The following is a 25,486-nucleotide window of genomic DNA, read 5'->3' as shown; positions in this document are numbered from 1 at the left end:
AGGACATTCATGGCATCGCCCATCTTAAACTAAGCACTCAACTCCGTCCTCATACATCAGACAGACCAATTAGAAACGCATACAAAGGATCATTATACGCCCCACCGGTCAAATCCACACTAAGAAAGCGTGCTATTTCGACAGCAGGGCCCACTCTCTGGAACTCTCTGCCACCGGAGCTTCGACAAGAACCTTGCCATCAAACATTTAAGAAACACCTCAAAACATGGCTTTTCAGACAAGCCTTCCCGGAATCCCAAGACCACTCGGACACCGGTTGAAGGACATAACAAGACATAATTGGGCTCTAGGATCTCCCCTTCCCCAACTATTTTAACCTGTTCCTCTCTCTTTTCTTCCTGACCCACAGCCTTACTTCTTGCCCCCTTCCCTCTTATCTCTTGTCCCTTCCGCACCTCTTATCTCTTATCTCTACCCATTGCCCTGTCCCTCTCTCCACACCCTGTGCCATCTGTTACTCTAAGTTAACCCGTATTATCCTACTTAGTGCTAAAGTTAAGGTTATTATTAATGATTTAAATGTTCTAATGTGCCAATGCTCCTTAAAGACCCTATTCGTTCCGTTCCAAGTGTTCTTATGTACTCATATTTATATATTCTACTAGACGTTATGTTCTAATGTTACGCCCTAGCCGCGATTGTTCTGTTGTTATATTCTTTTGACGCTATGTTTTAATGTAACGCCTTAGACGCGATTGTTCTGTTGTATTGTAAACCGATATGATTTGTAAATCCTGCAAGAATGTCGGTATATAAGAATTCAAAACAAATAAATAAATAAATAAAACTATGGATTGGTTCAAGTGGAATTCCATAACTACCTTGGGGAGGAATTTTGGATGTGTCCGGAGAACCACTTTGTCATGTAGGAATTTTGTATAGGGTGAGTACATGACACGTGCTTGTAACTCACTAACCCTTCTAGCTGATGTAATGGCTATAAGGAAGATGGTCTTCCATGTGAGAAATTTAGGATCACAGGAAGTCATGGGTCCAAAAGGAGAATGCATGAGCCTTGTTAAAGCCAGATTCAGGTCCTATTCTGTGACTGGTGGCCGAATTGGTGGTTTAAGTTGAGTTAAACCTCTCATAAATCTACTGACAAGAGTTGTATGGATATTGGTGCATCTCCCATCTTGTTATGGTAAGCTGAGATTGCACTTAGGTGTACTCTGACAGATGAAGTCTGGAGACCAGAGTCTGAAAGATGGCATAAGTACTCTAGGAGAGAAGTTGTGGGGCAGGAGAAAGGGTCAATGTTCTTTTGTGTCACCACAAAGTAAACCTTTTCCATTTCAAAGAATAGTTCTTTCGTGTTGAAGGTTTACGTGAAGCTATAAGCACTTGAGAGACATTAGATGAAAGATTGAGTGGTTGTAAGATCAAGCTTTCAACATCCATGCTTTCAGGGATAGGGATTGAAGGTTTGGATGGCGCAACCGATCCTAATACTGAGTTATGAGAATGGGTGCTACACCCAGGCGAATTGGTTCTCTGATCGAGAGGTCTAGAAGTATGGGAAACCATACTTGTCGAGGCCAATACGGGGCAATGAGTATCATGGACCCTTTGTCCTGTTGTAGCTTCACTAGAGTTTTAGTTATGAACGGTATTGGAGGATACGCGTATAGAAGGCCTGAGTTCCAAGGGCGAGCAAAGGTATCCTTGGCTGGCTGGTGGTTCTGTCTGTGCAGAGCGCAGAACTTGTCCACTTTGTGATTCAGGGGTGATGCAAAGAGATCTATTGTTGGTTGCCCCCAACGTTGAAATATCCTGGTCGCTACTAAGGGATCCAGGGACCACTCGTGTGGTTGGAACTGACGACATAAGAACATAAGAAAATGCCATACTGGGTCAGACCAAGGGTCCATCAAGCCCAGCATCCTGTTTCCAACAGTGGCCAATCCAGGCCATAAGAACCTGGCAAGTAACCAAAAACTAAGTCTATTCCATGTTACCATTGCTAATGGCAGTGGCTATTCTCTAAGTGGAGCTGTTCCATTCCCCTTATCATTTTGGTAGCCCTTCTCTGTACCTTCTCCATCGCAATTATATCTTTTTTGAGATGTGTCGACCAGAATTGTACACAGTATTCAAGGTGCGGTCTCACCATGGAGCGATACAGAGGCATTGTGGAGATTACTTACCTGATAATCTCGTTTTCCTTAATGTGGACAGATGGACTCAGAACAAGTGGGTATAGTGTGCTCGTGCTAGCAGTTGGAGACGGATCTGACGTCAGCATGGGTACATATACTCCCACAGGAAGTGAAGCACTTCAGTAATCTTCCTTGCAAAAGCTGTTATGGATATATGTGTACTGACGATCAATGAAATAGTGAAAACAGGATTCCCCTGACCGATTGATAGGAGCTGGAGACCGCCAGCATTCCCAACCGGAAGGCGTCGACACCTGGTAGAGTGGACGCACTCATGTAAGAAGTGATAAGGCTTACCTTGAATCGGTGAAACCCATATATACTGGCAGCTGGGCGGCATGCTGAGTCCATCTGTCTACACTAAGGAAAACGAGATTATCAGGTAAGTAATCTCCACATTTCCTGTCGTGTAGCCAGATGGACTCAGAACAAGTGGGATGTACAAAAGCTTTACTCCCGGACTGGGCGGGAGGCTGCCTGAGGACCGTGTAAGACTGCCCTCGCAAATGCTGTGTCCTCCCTGGCCTGGACATCCAGATGGTAAAACCTGGAGAAGATATGGAGGGAGGACCATGTCGCCGCTTTACATATTTCTGCAGGCGACAGCATCCTAGATTCTGCCCAAGATACTGCTTGGGCTCTGGTAGAATGAGCTGTGACTTGTAGAGGCGGTGACTTCCCGGCCTCTACGTAGGCCGCTCTGATGACTTCTTTAATCCAGCGGGCGATGGTGGGCCAAGAGGCCGCTTCTCCTTGCTTCTTCCCGCTGAGAAGGACGAACAGATGGTCCGTCTTTAGTACGTCTTCTGTCATTTCCAAACATCTGGGCAGCAATCTGCCGATGTCGAGATGGTGTAGTAAACGCCCTTCTTCTGATTTCTTCAAACCCGCCGTGGTTGGCAAGGATATGGTTTGATTGAGGTGAAATTGTGAGACTACCTTCGGCAAGAAGGATGGAACCGTGCGAAGATGGATAGCCTCTGGAGTGATCCTAAGGAAGGGATCCCGGCAGGACAGTGCTTGTAGCTCTGAAATACGGCGTGCTGAACATACTGCCAGCAGGAACACCATCTTCAAACTTAGCGAACGGAGAGATAGGCCCCGAAGGGGTCTGAAGGTGGATCCCGCGAGGAAATCCAAAACTATGTTGAGGTTCCACAGAGGCACTGGCCACTTCAGTGGTGGCCGAATGTGCTTGACTCCTTTCAGGAAGCGAGAAACATCTGGGTGCGTGGCAATGGTCTTGCCATCCCTCCTGGGACCGTAGCAAGACAGTGCCGCCACCTGAACCTTGATGGAGCTGAGGGAGAGACCCTTCTGAAGTCCATCCTGCAGGAAATCCAAAACAATAGGGATTGTGGTCGCATGTGGATTGGTGCCATGAGTGTCGCACCAGGCTTCAAATACTCTCCAGATCCTTACGTAGGTGAGGGATGTGGAGAACTTGCGAGCTCGGAGGAGTGTATCTATCACCGGCTCCGAGTAACCTCTTTTCTTCAGTCTAGCCCTCTCAATGGCCAGACCGTAAGAAAGAATTGAGCTGGATCCTCGTGAAGGATGGGACCTTGACGTAGCACGTCCCTGAGCGGAGGCAGGGGAAGGGGCTCCCCTGCCAGTAGTCTTCTCATGTCCGCGTACCAGGGTCTTCATGGCCAGTCTGGTGCCACTAGAAGAACTAGGCCCCGGTGCTTCTGAATCTTGTGGATAAGGGTGCCCAGCAGGGGCCACGGAGGAAAGGCGTATAGCAGGGTCCCTGGAGGCCATTGCTGAACCAGGGCGTCGATCCCGTGAGAGAATGGATCTCGCTTGCGGCTGAAGTATCTGGGTACTTGAGCATTGGACCTGTCCGCTAATAAGTCCATGTCCGGAATCCCCCAGTGATCCACAATCATCTGGAAGGCTGTGGGCGACAGCTGCCATTCCCCCGGATTTAGGCTTTCTCTGCTGAGGAAGTCTGCCGTGGTGTTGTCCCTTCCGGCAATGTGGACGGCGGAGATGTCCTGAAGATTCGCCTCTGCCCAAGCCATCAGCGGGGCTATCTCTAGGGACACCTGTCGGCTCCTGGTTCCGCCCTGACGGTTGATGTATGCCACCATGGTGGCGTTGTCGGACATCACTCTGACTGCCCAGTTCCGCAGTCTGTGAGTAAATTGCAGGCAGGCTAACCGGACTGCCCGTGCCTCTAGGTGGTTGATGTTCCACCCCGCTTCTTCTCTGTTCCACCGCCCTTGGGCGGTGAGTTCTTCGCAGTGTGCTCCCCATCCGCTCAGGCTGGCATCTGTGGTGAGCAGAATCCACGTGGGGGAGGACATCTTCGACCCCCTGCTCGTGTGGTTGGACTGCAACCACCACCGTAACTGGGTCCGCACTCTGGCTGGTAGAGGTAGATGCACGGAGTAGTTCCGGAAGCGTGGACTCCAGCGAGAGAGCAGGGAGCTTTGTAGAGGTCTCATATGGGCCCTTGCCCAGGGTACCACTTCCAGGGTGGATGCCATGAGGCCGAGAACCTGCAGATAATCCCAAGCTATGGGCCGGCTGGCTCCCATCAAGGACCGGAGATGCGTCTGAAGTTTTAACCTTCTCTTGGTGGTGAGGCTGACTTTGTCTGCCTGGGTGTCGAACTGGACTCCCAGGTATTCCAGTGATTGGGAAGGCTGTAGGCAACTCTTGTTTAGGTTGACTACCCATCCCAGGCTTTCCAGAAGGGCGATCACTCTGTTGGTTGCCCGATGGCTCTCCTCTCGTGATTTCCCCCTGATCAGCCAATCGTCTAGGTAGGGAAGGACCAGGATTCCTTCCCGTCTGAGCGCCGCTGCTACCACTATGATCACCTTGGTGAAGGTCCGCGGTGCCGTGGCTAGCCCGAAGGGCAAAGCCCGGAATTGGAAGTGGCGTCCCAGAACCTTGAAGCGTAGATAGCGCTGATGATCCGGATGGATCGGGATATGCAGGTATGCTTCTGACAAGTCTAAGGCCGTGAGGAACTCTCCTGGCTGTACTGCGGTCTTGACTGAGCGCAGAGTTTCCATGCGAAACCTCGGGACCCTTAAGTATCGGTTGACTGACTTGAGGTCCAGTACGGGCCGAAAAGTGCCCTCTTTCTTGGGTACCATGAAATAAATGGAATAATGTCCAGAATCCATTTCCCATGCAGGTACTGGGATTATGGCTCTCAAGGACAGGAGCCTTGCCAGGGTAGCTTCCAATGCTGCCTTCTTGTGGATTGGACACTGAGATTCCACAAACCTGTCTGGAGGGAGATGATGGAAGTCCAGATAATACCCCTCTCGGATGATGGCGAGGACCCACTGGTCCAACGTTATCTCGACCCATCTGGGGTAGAAGAGGGTTAACCTGCCCCCTATGGCTCCGTCCCCCGGATGGATCGGCTGATTCTCATTGGGAAGCGCGGCCGGGCACTGAACCCGAGCCGGCTCCCCTCTTCTGCTGCTTGGGCCGAAAGGACTGGTTCCTGGCCTGAGGACGAGGTGCCTGGTAGCGATCCCTATAGGGAATGAAGCGTTGGGAGCTTCTGCCTCTGGATGGCCTTGGAAAGGCTCGCTGGTTCCTTTTGAACCTGTCTTCCGGCAGTCGAGGTATTGGAGAGGCACCCCATGTGCTGGCCAGTTTATCGAGGTCGCTGCCGAACAGGAAACAACCCCTAAAGGGCATTCTGGTGAGGCGTGTTTTCGAAGGAGCATCGGCTGACCAATTCCGTATCCAGAGCTGCCTCCTGGCAGCTACAGAAGATGAGATCCCCTTGACTGTTGTACGGACTAGGTCGGATGCGGCATCCGTGAGGAACGAGAGAGCGGACTCCATGTCCGCTGCTGGAGCATTGTTCCTGAGCTGTGACAAACAGGAACGCGTCACCACTGTGCAGCAGGTTGCGATTCGCAAAGACAGAGCTGCCACCTCAAAAGTCTGTTCAGGATGGCGTCCAGTCGCCGGTCATGAGGTTCCTTGAGGGCCCGCCCCCCCCTCAACTGGAATGGTAGTGCGCTTGACCACCGCGCTAACCAAGGCGCCCACCTGAGGGCACGCCAGCATCTCCTTGATTGCCGGATCCAGGGGGTACATGCCCATCAGGGCCCGACCCCCTTTGAATGAGGCCGCTGGTGCAGCCTATTCCAAATCTATCAGTTGCTGTGTGGCTTGCAAGAAGGGAAAATGGCGGGCTGTAGGACGAAGACCTTCCAGCAGAGGGTTCTGTGTAGATGGCACCGTAGTGCTAGGGTCTGTAATAGCCAACTCCACCAGGCACTGAGATACCAGGTCAGAAAGATCTTCCTTGGGAAAGAACCGCCTCATGGTTCGATATGGCTCAATCCCCGAGGGAAGTTCCCCTTCCTCGGAGGGTTCGGACTCGTCCTCTGAAACATCAGGGTCCGCCTGAACCGGACTGCCCGGAGGCGGGTATGCTTGCCCACGATAAGGGCGCGAAGGTCCAGGGGCAGGATCCGCTGGAGCAGCCACAGCAGCAGCAGCAGCAGGGCCTGGACGGGAAGCTGATTGCATCTGTACAAAGGCATGGATCCCCTGAAAGAGATCCACCCAGGAAATGGAAGCGGTCTCAAGTCGTCGGGGTACCAGGTCCCCCGGGATCCCAGGTTGTTCCATTGCGCGCTGAAGAATATGCGCTCAATAATGTGCGGCAGCAATATGCGCTCAATACAATAAGCGCTCAATACAATATACGCACAATAAGAAGCGGCAGCTATATACGCTTAATACAATATGCGCTCAATAATATGCGGTCAGCAATATACGCTCATTACAGTATGCGCTCAATACAATATGCGCTCAATAATAAGCGGCAGCTATATACGCTTAATACAATATGCGCTCAAGAATATGTGGTCAGCAATAGACGCTCACTACAATATTCGCTCAATAATATGCGGTCAGCAATATACGCTCACTACAATATGCGCTCAACAATATGCGGTCAGCAATATATGCTCAATTCAATATGCGCTCAACAATATGCACTCAACAATATGCGGTCAGCAATATATGTTCAATACAATATATGCTCAATAATATGCGGTCAGTAATATACGCTAAATGATATACAATATACGCTCAATAAGAAGTGGTCAGCAAATATGCGCTCAATACGATACAGGCGCATATCATGGGCGCTCAATACCTTAACAAGGCCGACAAAATGGCGACCTCCACGGTGTGCCGCATACAGGCAATGCCGCCGATCCTCGTACCTCGGAGACCAAAAGTAAGAGATGTACGCCTTACCTGATCCTCGGCGCTTCCCGGCTGGAACCCGGGCGGTCTCCGGCTGCGGGGGAAGAGGGGAAATACCTTCACCGCCGCGCTTGAGGAAATGCACCCGCTGCCTCTAGGTCCACGCCGGGACCGAGGCGCCTCTTAGCCCACCCAAGCCCTTCTCGCTCGGGAACTGGGTCCCTGCCGCGATTCGGCCACCGGACCGAGGCCTAGACCTCCGAGGGATCACAGAAATCACCCCGGGAAACTCAACTGGGGGAGGGACCCGAGGGTATCACCGCAGGAGTGCGGGGCTCGATGTTCTGTAGAAGTTTGCTCAGAGAGCGTGCAGGCTCTCCAAACTGCTTTGGAGACAGAAATTACTGAAGTGCTTCACTTCCTGTGGGGGTATATGTACCCGTGCTGACGTCAGATCCGTCTCCAACTGCTAGCACGAGCACACTATACCCACTTGTTCTGAGTCCATCTGGCTACACGACAGGAAATATGACATTTTCCATTTTATTCACCATTCCCTTTCTAATAATTCCCAACATTCTGTTTGCATTTTTGACTGCCGCAGCACACTGTACCGACGATTTCAATGTGTTATCCACTATGACACCTAGATCTCTTTCTTGGGTTGTAGCACCTAATATGGAACCTAACATTGTGTAATTATAGCATGGGTTATTTTTCCCTATATGCATCACCTTGCACTTATCCACATTAATTTCATCTGCCATTTGGATGCCCAATTTTCCAGTCTCACAAGGTCTTCCTGCAATTTATCACAATCTGCTTGTGATTTAACTACTCTGAACAATTTTGTGTCATCTGCAAATTTGATTATCTCACTCGTCGTATTTCTTTCCAGATCATTTATAACTATATTGAAAAGTAAGGGTCCCAATACAGATCCCTGAGGCACTCCACTGTCCACTCCCTTCCACTGAGAAAATTGCCCATTTAATCCTACTCTCTGTTTCCTGTCTTTTAGCCAGTTTGCAATCCATGAAAGGACATCGCCACCTATCCCATGACTTTTTACTTTTCCTAGAAGCCTCTCATGAGGAACTTTGTCAAATGCCTTCTGAAAATCCAAGTATACTATATCTACCAGTTCACCTTTATCCACATGTTTATTAACTCCTTCAAACAAGTGAAGCAGATTTGTGAGGCAAGACTTGCCCTGGGTAAAGCCATGCTGACTTTGTTCCATTAAACCATGTCTTTCTATATGTTCTGTGATTTTGATGTTTAGAACACTTTCCACTATTTTTCCTGGCACTGAAGTCAGGCTAACCAGTCTGTAGTTTCCCGGATCGCCCCTGGAGCCCTTTTTAAATATTGGGGTGACATTAGCTATCCTCTTTTGGAGGGTCCATGAACTGTAGGACTTCCAAAGTTTGCTGTCTTGTGTCCTCTTCAGATACCAAGGTAAATAGTATGGTGACTGCCATATCCTTAACAAAATTAGTGAAGGATAAATCTTCCGTTGGGGATTTCTTCCTTCCTTCTGGAGGAGAAGGGTCAGACATAAAACTTTCAGAAGAAGTATCTGTGTGTTTGTCCTCCCAGGAATCGTATGGGTCTTCTCTACAAGGAGAAGTGGGAGAAGACCTTGGTGGTCGAAAAACCCCTGAAGGACCTGGCTGTGGATCATCAAACGGTTGTCCGTCCAGGGACTTCTTCATGTGGTTTGGCTGGAAACGGTTTCGGTGATAGAGCACCAACGATTGCGTCGAATCTGTCCATGAGAAGTTGAAACAATGCTAATTCTGGTTGTCCTGGGGCCCCAGGCACTGGTGTCAGCATTGATGGAACTGGTTCTGGCATCGAACCGGGCCTCAGCGATGGTAGAAGCATCGGCGTCGACGGCAGCTTTGGTGCAGGTAGTGGCTTCGGTATAGGTACCGGCATCGGTGCAGGCACTGGTATTGACGTCGCCGAGGGCATCAGTGGTCGATGATCCTGCAACGCTTGGAGCACCGCTTGATGGATAAAATCTGTCAATTCCTCCATGATAGCTGGTGCAGGCAGAGCAGCTACACGTGGTGGCGGTGGAGGTGTTGTTGGTCCTTCCACAGGGCCCTGTGGAGGTTCGATGATCAGCGCATCGAAAGGAGATGAACTCCTCGGTGTCGAAGGCCTCGGTATTTCTTGAAGGCGAGGCCGTTTTGCAGTCGATTTCTCTGGGGAGAGAAGCTCCTCCGGGATCGATGGTGGCGATGTCAATGCTGATGCTTCAGCCGATGTTCCACCGCTGACCTTGTCGATGCCACAGATGTGGTTGGCGATGAATGATCCCCCGAGCCTTCCGGATGATGTTTTTTGAGAATTATACATTTTGAAACTCCGTCCAGAGATGATTGAGTGGACATTGATGGGGAAGGCAAATGTTGTAGATGAAATAAGTGTTCCATCTTTTCTTGTCAGGCCTTTCGACCCTTTGCGGTCATTTCAGCACACTTTGGACAAGATGTTACATCGTGTGTTTGACCTAAACAAAGAACACACTCGAGGTGTGGATCTGTAATGGACATAGTCCGATTACAATTGGGACATTTTTTGAATCCCGTGGCCATATTTTCCTCGACATCCATGGTATAATGATAGCATCAGAGCATCTAACGATTACTCAGGAAAAAAGAAAGAGAATGGAGATGAAACAAACCTCAGTCACTCTAAACAGATACCGAACACATCTAGCACAATATAATATTCCATCAACAATGCAAAAAAGAATATTCTCAAACCCAAGAATGCTCTTCTCAATTGTACAATACCTCACAAAAGCTACCCATAAACCTACCTGACATCATTCAAAAGTGACGATTTTGCTGAATTCTTTAGTAATAAAATATTAAACCTAATTCAATCCAACTTCATCAATAACACCCAATCCATGTCTGAACACAAAAATAAAATCAAAATGGACCAGCTTCGACACCTCCTCCATTATCCAGATACAATCAATTATCAAGAAAATGAATCCTGCCAACCACCCCCTGGATAGCATCCACATTACAAGCCTCAAGACAATTGAACCTATTATAACAAAATTAATCACCAAGATTGTCAGTTTATCACTTTCTGAAGGAAACTATCCCAATTGTCTCAAATCAGCAATAATCAAACCCATACTAAAAATAGGTTATTTGGGTCAAGGTTATTCTATCAATTACCGCCCTATTCTAATCTACCCTTTATTGCCAAAATCATAGAAAAGTAGTTCTTTCACAACTGATGAATACCTCGAAACAAACATCCTATCCCCAAACCAATATGGTTTCAGAAAAAATCTCAATACTGAGACTCTCCTCTCTTTAAATGACACCATTCTAAGAGGATTTCATAACGGAAACAATTTCTTCTAGTACTCTTGATCTCTCTGCAGCATTTGATACAATAAATCATCAAATTCTTCTAGAACGACTATCTGAAATCATTTAGCTGAGACTACATTTCAATGGTTTTTCATCTTATCTCTCTAACAGAAGCTACCAAGTTTCATTGAATAATAACATCTCTAAAAAAATTAACCTCAATACTAGAGTTCCACAAGGTTCAGCATTATCTGCCACTCTATTCAATATATAACTTTACCATATTTGCCAGCTACTAAATGATCTTTAAATCACCCAGTACCTCGATGCAGCTGACATACAACTTTTAATTCCCATAGAAAACTCCATTGATGAAACATATAAAGACACTTCTGTACTACTTGAATCAATAAAATAACTCCTTACAAAATTAAAACTCATAATCAACATTGATAAAATAGAAATACTTATCATGAACAAAAAACCCAATATAACACCAATCAAAAAACTCAATATAACACCAATCAAATTAACTCAATATCCCCTGTCACTCACGCCAGAAACCTTGGAGTCATAATTGATAATAACCTATCTTACAATGACCACATAAATACCAAAATCAAAGAAGGATATCATAAACTCCTAATCCTAAGGCAGATAAAATCCTTTCTAAATTCAGTAGATTTCAGAACAGTTTTACAACTAGTAATTTTCTCAACAATTGACTACTGTAATTCCCTCATGATTGGCCTTCCGTATATTAACATCAAGCCTCTGCAGATTCTTCAGAATTCAGCAGCCAGAATTTTAACTGGGAATAAAAAAGAATGATCACATCACCCTAATATTAACTTCACTACATTGGCTTCCTATTAAATCCCAAATTGAATATAAGATTTTGACCATTATACACAAATCAATACATTCCGATCACCATAAACTAACAAACTTGAAAATCACTCCACAGAATAACAAAAGGAATCTTCGATCAAATAACACTTCTCATCTAATAATTCCTCCCATCAGAAATGCTCATCTATCAACAACAAGAAATAGAGCTTTCTCCATTGCCTGTCCTAAAAAATGGAACTCCCTACCACCTTATTTGAGAACTCAAACTAATATCAAAACGTTCAAGAAGTATCTTAAGACTTTCCTTTTTCACAAAGTCTACATTAATGATTTAATTCAACAATCTAACTTCAATCAATACTACCAACCAGACCCATGCAAGAGAGATACTGAAATAACATCTGGCATCAACCATTGTAGCAGCAATATGAACTTATAATTAACAACGCTAGAAGTCTATCCCAAAGATGAATACATACCAAGACTATTACCATCCTCCTTTTCCCTTTATTTCCTTGTCCTCCCCTTTTTCACCACCACCTCACCCCCTTCCCTTCATCTCTCCCACTGTTAATTTATGCAAATATGTTTTAATTGTATATTCTCTGTTTGATTTTTGTAAACCGTTATGATGGCTGCATCGAATGACGTTATATAAAACTGAACAAACAAATAAATAAATAAATAAGAAAAATATTTTTACTCAGAGAGTGAAAATGAGACAAATTTTACTCACTGGCCGTTGGTAACACAGGAGACCCCGATATGGGAGAGAATAATTGTTTTTAATCTGATTTTTAGTCAGACAGTATGTGAGAAAACTCACACAGGCTCCTGCTCCGCGATGCCAACAGCAGCGGGGAAAAACGAAGGACTGTGTTGTGTCCGCAGCCGTGGGAGGCCACGACCACGGTCCCCTACCTCATCCGCAGCAGCGACCCGCCGCGGCAGCTTCGGGGGTGCCCGCTGCCCCGGTGCGGGCCCCCGGCCTAACCGCTGGGTGGAGAGTCGTTCCTGCTCTGCCCCCGCACCGTCCCTGCAGCCTTTCCTCCGTGGAGGAAATCCAAGATGGCCACCGCCATCCTTAGGCACGAGGCCATGCCTCCTCATTAGAATTAAAGGGCCCTGATCCCTTTAATCCCCTACAGCTGTTCCTTATGAGCCAGAGCAGAGGAAGTATAAAAGGAGGCTTTCCTCTGCTCATTCCTCAACTTGGCAACGTCTCCTGTTGTTTGAGACTGCTTGCTTCGGTGAGTTCTGGCGTCTTGACTCCTTGTTCCAGTTCCGTCTTGATTCCTGGTATTGACTTTGGATCGGCTAGCGGTGATTCCTGGTATTGACTTTGGATTGGCAAGCGGTGATTCTCTGGTGTGTGACCTCGGACTGGTAAGCGACGACCCTCTGGCACTTGACCCTGGACCTCTTCTGACCATCACCTCCAAGGGCCCACCTAGGTCCCAGCGGCCCGGGTTCCTACAGGCTCCTCCCAGGAGGACCGCGGACTTCCAGGGGTGAAGCTCCAGTCAGCCCTTGCACCGTACATCTGTTCCTCAACCTCTCAAAGGTCCACCTAAGTCCCAGTGGTCCGGGTCCTTACAGGCTCCTCCTGGGGGGACCACGGACCTCCAGCGGTGAAGACACACCTCCGTTCCTCGATGTCCTGACTCTTGGTCCACCTTCAGTCGCTCCTGCCTACAGTGCTGAGGGTTAGCTGGTCACATCTTCTGTTCCTGCCTTGCCTCCCGACGGGAGAGCCTACCATCTTCCCGTCGGCCCAAGGGTTCACAAGCCTGAGCATAACAACTGAAGGGAGACCCCTGTGGCAGAGAATATCATGGCATGCTGGGCATGCTCAGTGGGCTCAAAGTGCCAGTCAAAAGTTTCTAGAAACTTTGACAGAAAGTTTTCCGCAATAGGGCTCCATCAATGATGTCACCCATATGTGAGGACTAGCATCCTGCTTGTCCTGGGATAATGCCCTCAATATACATGCATACTTTTTTGCACAGCAGCAACAGTACATGTGTACTGCTGTCTTTCTCAAAAGTTGCTTACCATGCACAGAGGCTACTTACACTCTGACCGCCTACCACCATCATCCACCTCATTAAGGTGGCGATACTGCGGGAAGAGAATGGCCTACTTGGCTGCAACAACCAGCATAAAGGGGCAGCACTGAGATTGTGCTGAAGGCGCTCCATTTTCCATGGAATTAGGAGGGAGTGAAGGAAGACACTGGCGCCAGGTCTCTATCTCACCCACTGCCCGATCCATCACCACCGTCCACCTCAGTGTGACGGTGATGCTGTGGGGAGAGAACAGCTTACCTGGCTGCAACAACATTCTGAGGTAAAATTAATAAAAATGTTGTTGTGATAATTTCATGCACTGTTGTGATGCCAACAAGAAAACTTTGCATCTTGAAATTTATATGGCATCATACCTATTAAGATGTTTTGGCATGGTCCTCCCGTATCAGCACAGTACTATCTGCCAACACCTTACCTATGAAAAAGAATACCACCAATATTACACCAGAATCTAAAATATCAATACACAGGAAACAGAACAGGCCAAGCTACTACAGATCCCTACAGAGAAACCACATGCTAAGAATGCTTCATCTCAGAATTTGCATGCAGAACACAAACCCTCACCAATTACAGAATAAAGCCACATAAAGTATAAATAGAAATGTGCAGACAAAAACTGAACTGTAAAACGCATCACGCCAGACTCTACTGTGCACAATGGAAAAACAAAAATCACCATTCCTCATGAAACAATCAATAAAATCAAGATATATAAACCATTAATCATAATAGTAAATCATACTAATAAAATAATTTCAAAACAGCTGATGATAGAATATCAATAATTAAAGACTCCTGCAAACTTTGAAGCTTTACCAAACACCAATAAAATATTTCAAAACAGCAGACACATCACATACTACCCAATAATTAAAATGGTAGTCAAATCAAAAAAAATGAAACTTAGAAAGCCACCTTTACTTACCCTCTCCAGCAGTTCTCCTACTCCTTTCCCTTGCAGGCCACACCAGAAGCAGCAGTAGCTGCTGAAGCTGTCCTCACGGTCCTCTTCTTTAGGGACCACAACTAGTCTCTTCTCTCTCTCTCACAAACACACACCAGTCACATCCTCAGGACCAGTTTTTCATCTCTCACATACCAATCATCTCCCCAACCAGGCTCTCTCTCACACACACAAGCACACACATACCAGTCATCTCCCTGATCAGTCTCTCTCTCACACATACACACAGTCTCTCTCAAGCACACAATTATCTCGCTCTCTCTTACATCCAGGCTTTCAATCGCACACATGCTCTCTCTATTTCACTTACAGACAAGCTCTCAATCACACACATGTTCTATCTCACTTATAAACGGGCTCAATCATACACAGCCACAGCCTGTCAAAAACATGCTCCATCTCTCTCTCGCACACACACACACACCCACACACACACACAGAAGCACCCTCCCTGTCTCACACCACACACACATAGAAGCACCCTCCCTCTCTCACACCACACAGAAGTACCCTCCCTGTCTCACACCACACAGCACTCTCCTTGCTCACATACACACCACACTCAGACAAAGAAGCACCCTCCCTGCCTCACATACATACCCACACTCAGACACAGAAGCACCCTCCCTATCTCACATACACACCCACAAACATACACAGAAGCACCCTCCCTTGCTCACACCACACACAGACAAAGAAGCACCCTCCCTGTCTCACATACACACCACACACATACACAGAAGCACACCCTCCCTTGCTCACACCAGACACAGAAGCCACCCTCCCTGCCTCACACTTGGTCATGACCTAGTTCACTAAACAATTGATTGTCTTTAACGATTTATTGTAACTGAACCTTTTGTGGCACCTGTTAGAATGTACTATAGTACACACCTACCTACATTAATTTATGTGCCTACATGTAAACTGTTGCCGATGGTATATAACTTTGCGCCGGTATAGAAAAGAATTTAAATAAATAAATAAATCTAAACTGCTCTTTGAGGTTGTTAAAAATTTTAATTAGATATCCAACATCTTCCATCACAAGAAACTACAACTTCACAAAGGCCACTTGCAATGAATATGCCACAGTATTCTTAGACAAAATCAATAAGTTAAAAATCACAATTCCCTATCTGCTCTTCAACAAACAAGCACCTGAATACTCTAATGGCATCCATGTTCGACAGAGTATTGAAACTGGAAATTAGTCAAATCATTACTGAAATTAAACCACCCATTCACTCACGTGTCCCAATTCCATCTAGTTCTTTGAAACAAGTTCACGGAGTTATCACTCAATCACAACATTAATCTGTCTTCCTCAGAAGGAACTGTTCCAAATGGGTTAAAGCAAGCTGTGATAAAGCCAGGGCAAGTGCTAGCTTTTTTGCTGCCCTGTGTGAACAATTAGTGTGCAAGGGTATTAGGTGCCCCAGAAGAACCTTATAGCCTTACACAACGTGCCTCCTCGCCCCATTACACACACAGGGCCAGATCTTAAAAAATACGCGAGGGCATAGATTTGTTCGTGCAACCTGGCGCAGCTGCGCGCATGTTATAAAATCCGGGGTTGGCGCGCGCAAAGGGGTGCACACTTGTGCACCTTGCGTGCGCAGAGCCCAAGGGGAGCCCCGATGGCTTTCCCCGTTCCCTCCAAGGCCACTTCAAAATCGGAGCAGCCTTGGAGGGAACATTTTGGCTCGCCATCCCCGGCACAGGCTGCTGTGCTGGAGGATTCGTGACTGCCCTCAGACTACCCCCGAACCACTGCCACGCCCCTGGACCACCCCCGAACCGCCACCAGGCCCCCAGCCCCACCCCCGGACTGCCCATTTTTGAAAGCCCCGGGACATATGCGCGTCCCGGGGCTTGTGCGCGCTGCCGAGCCTTTGCAAAATAGGCTCGGCGCGCACAGGGGCAGATTTTCTCAGGTTACACGTGTATGTTACGCGCGTAGCCTTTGAAAACCTGCCCCACATACTTAAGAGTTATGCATTTATATTTTATATTTAAATATCAAACTACAGTATTCTCAGGGAACAAAATTTCACTTATATTATATTTACCTGCATTGTTGTGATGCCAACCAGAAAACCCTGCAAAAAAACCCCAAAACACTTGGAACCCATATGGTATGGTATGGTGTGGGCTTGACCATCTGAAAGCCCGAATATACTAATACATTTCCTATTAGGAAAATGCCTCACCTCAGTCACACATGCAGAACATAAACAGACCCTCACCAAATACAGAATACAGCAACCATAAAGTAAAAATACAAATGGGCAGACAAAAACTGAACTGGAACCACAAGAAACCAGACACTCTATGCAGTGCAACAACGAAAAAACAGAACCATCACCATTCTTCAAACATCAAACAATAAAATCAAGAAATAAAATAAATACATAATGATACTAAAAACATAATAATAATATTTCAAAAAAAGCTGATCAAATAATTAAAAACTGATACAAGTTTTTTTAAATGTCCCAAACACCAATAAAATATTTCAAAACAGCAGACACAGCAAATAACACCTGAAAATAAAACTAAAATGGATTTTAAAAAATGTGCTCTCCATACCTGGGAAATTTTGATTTCTAGTCACCCTAGGATTGTCGTGGAGTAGTGGGATACACAAACCTTTTCCTCTCTTATACACACACACACACACACACACACACACACACACACACACACACATAAGCTCATTCACACAGACGCTCCCTCTCAGACAAAAACACAGGTATCTCCAGCTCTTCTTTGGTTGGGTTTTACCAGAAGCCCTAGGCCCTCATTTTCATTTCAGCTGCTGGCAGGTTGGAATCCACCTGCCCTCCCCCCCATTGTCTCTTTCTCTCACACACACTCCCATTCCAGGCATTCACACATACATACCCACTCCCATCACAGGCAGCCTCCCATTCACACACACACACATACACATATGCAGCCCAGGTACAGGCAGTATCCCATTCATACATCCACCCATCCCAGGCAATCTCCCATTCTTATGCAGACACACACAGTCATCACAGGCTGCCTCCCATTTATTCACACACATGTACATTCATTCCTCCTCTGCTGCTGCTGCCTCTCTGTACCTTTTACTTTGTGGATAGCAATCCTTCTGCAACTCCTTTTCCTGTGCCGGCACTGGGGTAATTCATCACTCATGGTGCTAGCACTTCCTGTATTCTCTGAAACCCAAAACTGGATTAAAATTTCCAGGATATCATAATTCATAAAAATATTAATCTTGTTTTTTGTGATTCATGTCAAAAATAACTTGAGCTTTGTATTCAAATTTCCTGCATACTGTAACTAAGTAAGGAAAGTTATTTTATATATTGGGCCCTGATTGACATTTTGTATGGATCCCGGGAGGAGGAATAGCCTAGTGGTTAGAGCAGTGGACTATGAACCAGGAGACCAAGGTTCAAGTCCTGCTGTCACTCCTTGTGACCTTGGGCAAGTCACTTTACCCTCCATTGCCTCAGCTACAAAAACTTGTAAGCCCTCTGGGGATAGAGAAATACCTACAGTACCTGAATGTAAACCGGTGTGATATCTCAATTGAGATGAATGTCGGTATATAAAAAATAATAATAAATAAATTTAAATCAGCAAGCTCATGAGAATACAGGAAGTTGTAGCACCATGAGTGTTAAATACCGTGGGACCAGCACTGTGTGAGGAGCTGCAGAAGGGATTCCTCTGCTGTAACCTCTTCTGCTGCCGGTAGGATCGGGTCCCATCGACAGCACCACGGAGCTCCTTCTACCACCAGTGGGATTGGGTCCACCGGCAACACCACAGACCTCCTTCCACTGCCAGTGGGATCATGTCCAGTGCTGCCAGTGGGATCGGGTCCACTGGCACCAGCGCGAGCTTCTCCCTACTCCCGACATCACCTCACCAGGTCTTCTGCCCTGTGCAAATTCATAGCTTGCACACCGGGTAGTGCTGGGCTTGGATAAAGTCGATCCTAAAATATAAAAATGGTAGAACTGACAATTGGGACAACTATCGTCCAATATCCAACTTGTCTTTTCTTTTTTAAATATATCTGAAGAAGAAAGCCTGTGAGGGAGTCAGTTGGACTATTAGATGATCGAGGGGTTAAAGGGGCACTTAGAGAAGATAAGGCCATCGCAGAAAGATTAAATGATTTCTTTGCTTCGGTGTTAGTGAAGAGGATGTTGGGGAGGTACCCGTAATGGAGAAGGTTTTCATGGGTAATGATTCAGATGGACTGAATCAAATGACGGTGAACCTAGAAGATGTGGTAGACCTGATTGACATACTGAAGAGTAGTAAATCACCTGGACCAGATGGTATACACCCCAGAGTTCTGAAGGAACTAAAAAATGAAATTTCAGACCTATTACTAAAAATTTGTAACCTATCATTAAAATCATCCATTGTACCTGAAGACTGGAGGATAGCAAATGTAACCCCAATATTTAAAAAGGGCTCCAGGGGCGATCCAGGAAACTACAGACCAGTTAGCCTGACTTCAGTGCCAGGAAAAATAATGGAAAGTGTTCTAAACATCAAAATCACAGAATATATAGAAAGACATGGTTTAATGGAACAAAGTCAGCATGGCTTTACCCAAGGCAAGTCTTGCCTCACAAATCTGCTTCACTTTTTTGAAGGAGTTAATAAACATCTGGATAAAGGTGAACCGGTAGATGTAGTATACTTGGATTTTCAGAAGGCGTTTGACAATGTTCCTCATGAGAGGCTTCAACGAAAAGTAAAAAGTCATGGGATAGGTGGCAATGTCTTTTCGTGGATTGCAAACTGGCTAAAAGACAGGAAACAGAGAGTAGGATTAAATGGACAATTTTCTCAGTGGAAGGGAGTGGGCAGTGGAGTGCCTCAGAGATCTGTATTAGGACCCTTACTTTTCAATATATTTATAAATGATCTGGAAAGAAATACAACGAGTGAGATAATCAAATTTGCAGATGTCACAAAATTGTTCAGAGTAGTTTAAATCACAAGCAGATTGTGATAAATTGCAGGAAGAACTTGTGAGACTGGAAAATTGGGCATCCAAATGGCAGATGAAATTGAATGTGGATAAGTGCAAGGTGATGCATATAGGGAAAAACAACCCATGCTATAATTACACAATGTTAGGTTCCATATTAGGTGCTTCAACCCAAGAAAGAGATCTAGGCGTCATAGTGTATAATAGGGATGTGAATCGTTTTTTGACGATTTAAAATATCGTCCGATATATTTTAAATCATCAAAAATCGTTAGAGCCGCGATACATAACAATTCCCCCGATTTATCGTCAAAAATCGTAAATCAGGGGAAGGGGGAGGGGAAGGTGGAGGGCGGAAAAAACCGGCACACTAAAACAACCCTAAAACCCACCCCGACCCTTTAAAATAAATCCCCCCCCCTCCCGAACCCCCCCCCAAAATGCCTTAAATTACCTGGAGTCCAGAGGAAGGGTCCCGGTGTGATCTTTTACTCTCGGACCTCCGTGCATTGTAGAAATGGCGCCGGCGCTACCTTTGACCTGTCATATGACAGGTCAAAGGTAGCGCCGGCGCCATTTTGTTTTTTTGTCCCCCGACGTCAGGAGCGTAGGAGATCACTCCCGGACCCCCGCTGGACCCCCAGGGACTTTTGGCCAGCTTGGGGGGGGGCCTCCTGACCCCCACAAGACTTGCCAAAAGTCCAGCGGGGGTCTGGAACGATCTCCTACCGCGAATCGTTTTTCCGTACGGAAAAACGATTCGACTGCAAAAGGTCGTTCCGGACCCCCGCTGGACCCCCAGGGACTTTTGGCCAGCTTGGGGGGACCTCCTGACCCCCACAAGACTTGCTAAAAGTCCAGCGGGGGTCCGAAACGACCTCCTGCAGTCGAATCGTGTTGCCGTACGGCCGGCGCCATTTTGCGCAAAATGGCGCCGTGCGATTTCGGCGCTCAAGGCGGCCGTGCATTCATCCAGGCAGAGGGAAGCCGGCGGCGAAAGCGGCCGGCTCCCTCTGCCTGGATGAATGCACGGCCCCCCGCCGGCAGTGAATGAATGCCCGTGCGATTTCGGCGCTCAAGGCAGTCACATGCCGTGATGTCAAGCGTCGTGAACGTCACGCCTTGAGCGCCGAAATCGCACGGGCATTCATTCACTGCCGGCGGGAGCCGTGCATTCATCCAGGCAGAGGGAGCCGGAGGCCGCTTTCGCCGCCGGCTCCCTCTGCCTGGATGAAATGCACGCCCACCCGGCCAGCCTTGAGCTCCGAAATCGGGAAGAGAGGAGAAGGGAGAAGGGACTACCGTAGCAGGGCCCGAGCCTTGCTACTTTTTCGGGTTTTTTTTTTTTTTTTGCTTCGGGAGGAGGGGACAGGACTGGGGGCTGCACCGGAGACCGGACGGGGCAAGGGCAGGTAAGCGGGGGCTGGGGGAAAGTTTGCTGAGCATCGGGGAACATAACTGTCCACTTCCTGGTACCTGTCATTTCAAATGTCATTTGAAATGACATTTGAAATGACAGATACCAGCGCGGGCCGTGAAGCGTTAGGCCCGCGAACCCAGGATACTGTATAGGGCGCTCTATACAGTAAAATGGGTTGCGCGGGCCTAACGCTTGCCTAAGGCTTCGCAGCCGCGGCATGCATTTGCATGCAATTTGAAGAGAGTATCGAGCGGTAGGTGAAGAGAACCGTGCGTGCGGGGAACGAGGGTGCGCCTGACACTGCCGCACTGTTTCTACCGCGGCCTTAGAGTATCGATCTGTTAGAGAATAGAAACATAGAAACATAGAAACATAGAAATGACGGCAGAAGAAGACCAGACGGCCCATCCAGTCTGCCCAGCAAGCTTCACATTTTTTCTCATACTTATCTGTTTTCTCTTAGCTCTTTGGTTCTATTTCCCTTCCACCCCCCACCATTAATGTAGAGAGCAGTGGATGGAGCTGCAACAAGTGAAAATATCAAAGCTTGATTAGTTATGGGTTTAGGGGAAGTAACCGCCACAATAAGCAAGCTACACCCATGCTTATTTGTTTTTTACCCAGACTGTGTTATTCAGCCTTATTGGTTGTGTTTTTTTCTTCTCCCCTGGCCGTTGAAGCAGGGAGCTATGCTGGATATGCCGTGTAGTATCAGTTTTTCTTCTCCCCTGCCGTTGAAGCAGAGAGCTATGCTGGATATGCGTGAAGTATCAGTTTTTCTTCTCCCCTGCCGTTGAAGCAGGATATGCATTGGAAAGTGAAGTATCAGGCTTATTTGGTTTGGGGTAGTAACCGCCGTAACAAGCCATGCTACTCCCCGCTTTGTGAGTGCGAATCCTTTTTTTCTTCTCCCCTGCTGTTGAAGCAGAGAGCTATGCTGGATATGCGTGGAAGTATCAGTTTTTTCTTCTCCCCTGCCGTTGAAGCAGAGAGCTATGCTGGATATGCGTGAAGTATCAGTTTTTTCTTCTCCCCTGTCCGTTGAAAGCAGAGAGCTATGCTGGATATGCGTGAAGTATCAGTTTTCTTCTCCCCTGCCGTTGAAGCAGAGAGCTATGCTGGATATGTATTGAAAGTGAAGAATCGGCTTATTTGGTTTGGGGTAGTAACCGCCGTAACAAGCCAGCTACTCCCCACTTTGTGAGTGCGAATCCTTTTTTCCACATTTCCTCTTGCTGTTGTAGCTTAGAGCGATGTTGGAGTCACAGTAACCATGTGTATGTTTATTGAATAAGGGTATTATCTCCAGGCAGTAGCCGTCATTCTGGCGAGCCACCCACTCTTTATTGACGGCCTCTTGATTTTATGGATCCACAGTGTTTATCCCACGCCCCTTTGAAGTCCTTCACAGTTCTGGTCTTCACCACTTCCTTCGGAAGTGGTGAAGACTATTACTAGCTATTACTAGACTATTACTAGACTATTACTATTACTAGACTATTACTATTACTAGACTATTACCGTTGCTATTACTAGCAACGGTAACATGGAATAGACTTAGAGGTAGATCTTAAAACAGTACGCGCGCGCGTACTTTTGTTGGTGCAACCGGTGCCAACAAAAGTACGCCAGATTTTATAAGATACGCATGTAGCCGCATGTATCTTATAAAATCCGGGGTCGGCGCGCGCAAGGCTGCGCAAAATCGGCAGCCTGCGAGCGCCGAGCCGCGCAGCCTGACTCCATTCCCTCCTTCCGCGTCCCCCCCATCTTCCCCTCCCTTCCCCTATCTACCCCCCCTCCAGCCCTACCTAAATCCCCCCCCTACCTTTTGTAACTTGCCCGCGCTGCCTCGGCATCCCCCGGCACAGGCTGCTGTGCCGGAGGACTCAGGACCGCCCCCCGCCTGCCCCCGAACCATCGCCACACCCCCAGACCTGCCCCGGACCGCCCACTGACCCCGGACACGCCCCCGGACTGCCGACATGCCTCCCGGACACGCCCCCTCCCGCCCCTTTTATGAAGCCCAGGGACTTACGCGCGTGCCGGCGGCCTATGCAAAATAGGTGCGCCGGCGCACAGGGCTTTTAAAGTCTAGCCCTTAGTTTTTGGGTACTTGCCAGGTTCTTATGGCCTGGATTGGCCACTGTTGGAAACAGGATGCTGGGCTTGATGGACCCTTGGTCTGACCCAGTATGGCATTTTCTTATGTTCTTAAAATATACTCTCCGCAAATCAATTTGGATTTAGGAAACATCACTCAACTGAGAAATTACTCCTCCCATTAATGGACTTGCTTCTTCAAGGACTTGACACAGATAAATCTTATTTTCTTGCACTAATTGACTTAATGACTGCCTTCAACACTGTGGACCATAACCTTTAATGCCATCATATGAAAAACATTGAGATCTACGACAGGGTACTCAGATGGTTCTCTTCATTTCTATCTAACAGAACATTCCAAGTCAAACTAGGCAACCATATATCTGATACTTACAGTGTGATACAAGTGACCCTCAAGGCTCAGCCCTCTCAGCAACACTATTCAATATTTACATGATCCTACTCTATAAATTACTGATGAATCTAGTAATATCTTTCTCCCTGTATGCTGATGACATACAGTTTGACATCCCCCTCTCCAGATCATTTAAATATACAGCTTTGTTACTCTTTACCTATATGAAAGCAATTCAATAAGAACTTTCACAATTTTAATTAACATTAAACCCCAAAAAGACTGAAATCACTTGGCTAAGTAGTAACTCATCGATAGTTAAACCACCTGCCCTGGACATGAGTAATTTTCAAATTAATCCCTCAAATCAAGAACTGGATTTAGGTATACAGCCAGATGAGAACCTCACAATGAAAATGCACATCAGTAAATTAATTAAGACAGGTTACGTCAAGTTGCAGATACTACAATGATTGAAACCACTATTAACTTTTGCAGACTTTCGTACTGTATTGCAAACTCTAAATTTCTCAAACCTTGATTACTGTAACTCCTTACTACTAGGTCTTCCAGCAAGCCACTTCAAACCACTACAACTATTACAAAATGCTTCAGCACGAATATTATTAGGAATCAGGAAATATGATCACATTACACCCACACTGTTGTCACTGCATTTGTTACCAATACAATCCAGAATCTACTATAAAGTATTAATGCTAATATTCAATCATCATTCATTCCAATAACACCGGCTTGTTAGGAGTGACACTACAACCTTACAATCCGCAGCGCACACTAAGATCTCAAAATAAAGGACTACTGACTATTCCCATAATTTGGATCACACACCTGACGCAAATAAGAGATGGACTGTAATTCTATGCCTAAGACTTTACATATTTTACCAGATAGAAACAGATTTAAATGTGAATTAAAAACTTGGCTATTCAAAAACTCTCTACCTGGGTACAAATCTCATCTTTGTGTGAGTTTCCTCACTCCGAAGGACATCAAATCTTCGCAAGAGTGTACTGTCTGTTCGTATGTCTCACTCTGCATGTCATAGTGGCCCTTAACCTCCCTACATTACTGCCTAAACCTCACCTCGAGTTACTAGGTGGGCCTCCTATAGTTGCATAAATAGCTGCTTACTATGGTGCCACCCCAGAGGTGCTCTCTCTCTCTCCCTCCTTCAATCCTTCCCTAGCCTAAAATTGTCCAAAACGCAATTTGCAAAAAAATCACAATTTGCATTATGGGCATATTATTTATTTATTTATTTATTTAATTTCTTTTCCTATACCGATGCTCAAGACTAGGTCTTATCGTACCGGTTTACAATGTAACTGAGGGGAAACCAATTAACATCAAGGTAGAAAGTAAAGTTACATTAAACAGGGAGCATAAAACCTGGGCAATGGAAGACAGTACAGAGTTTAACTAAGAAACAATTAGAGAGAGAAAAATATATAAATCAACAAAAACTGTAAGATACAAAAACATAGGTTTATCCTAGGCAGTTATTAGCCTGGTATGTCCAGAGGGAGAAAGGAAAGGGTGAGGTTGGGTGGGGGGAAGGGATTGGGGAGGGGGTGGGGGGAGTGGAGAGTCAGTGATGGTTGAGGAGATCCTTCAGCGGTAGGCTTCTGCAAAAAGCCAGGTTTTCAGTTTCTTTCTGAAAGTTGAATGGCATTGTTCTTGCGTAAGTCTTGTGGAAGTGAATTCCAATGTAGTGGACCTGCTGTTGAAAGAGCTCGCTTGTGAATAGTGTTGTGGACCGATGATTTGTTGGGGGGGGCCTTGAGCGAACCTTTGTAGGCGGTTCTGATCGGTCTTGCGGAAGTATGTAATTCAAGTGGGAAGGTGAGTTGGAGAGTGGATTGCTGGTAGACTGATTTGTGGATGATGGTGAGAGCCTTGAAAAGTATTCTATATTGGATGGGCAGC

The 25,486-nt window shown here is 46.6% G+C and overlaps 1 protein-coding gene across 1 annotated transcript in view; it reads right to left on the bottom strand.

The window, feature by feature from the left end:
* Positions 1-25,486, bottom strand: part of CASC1 (cancer susceptibility 1) — a 1,039,813-nt gene that overhangs the window by 160,087 nt on the left and 854,240 nt on the right. The gene's annotated exons all lie outside the window — the stretch shown is intronic.

The sequence above is a fragment of the Rhinatrema bivittatum genome, chromosome 4, assembly GCF_901001135.1.
Source record: "Rhinatrema bivittatum chromosome 4, aRhiBiv1.1, whole genome shotgun sequence".
Lineage (NCBI taxonomy): Eukaryota > Metazoa > Chordata > Amphibia > Gymnophiona > Rhinatrematidae > Rhinatrema > Rhinatrema bivittatum.
This window is presented reverse-complemented; position numbering and strand designations above follow the sequence as displayed.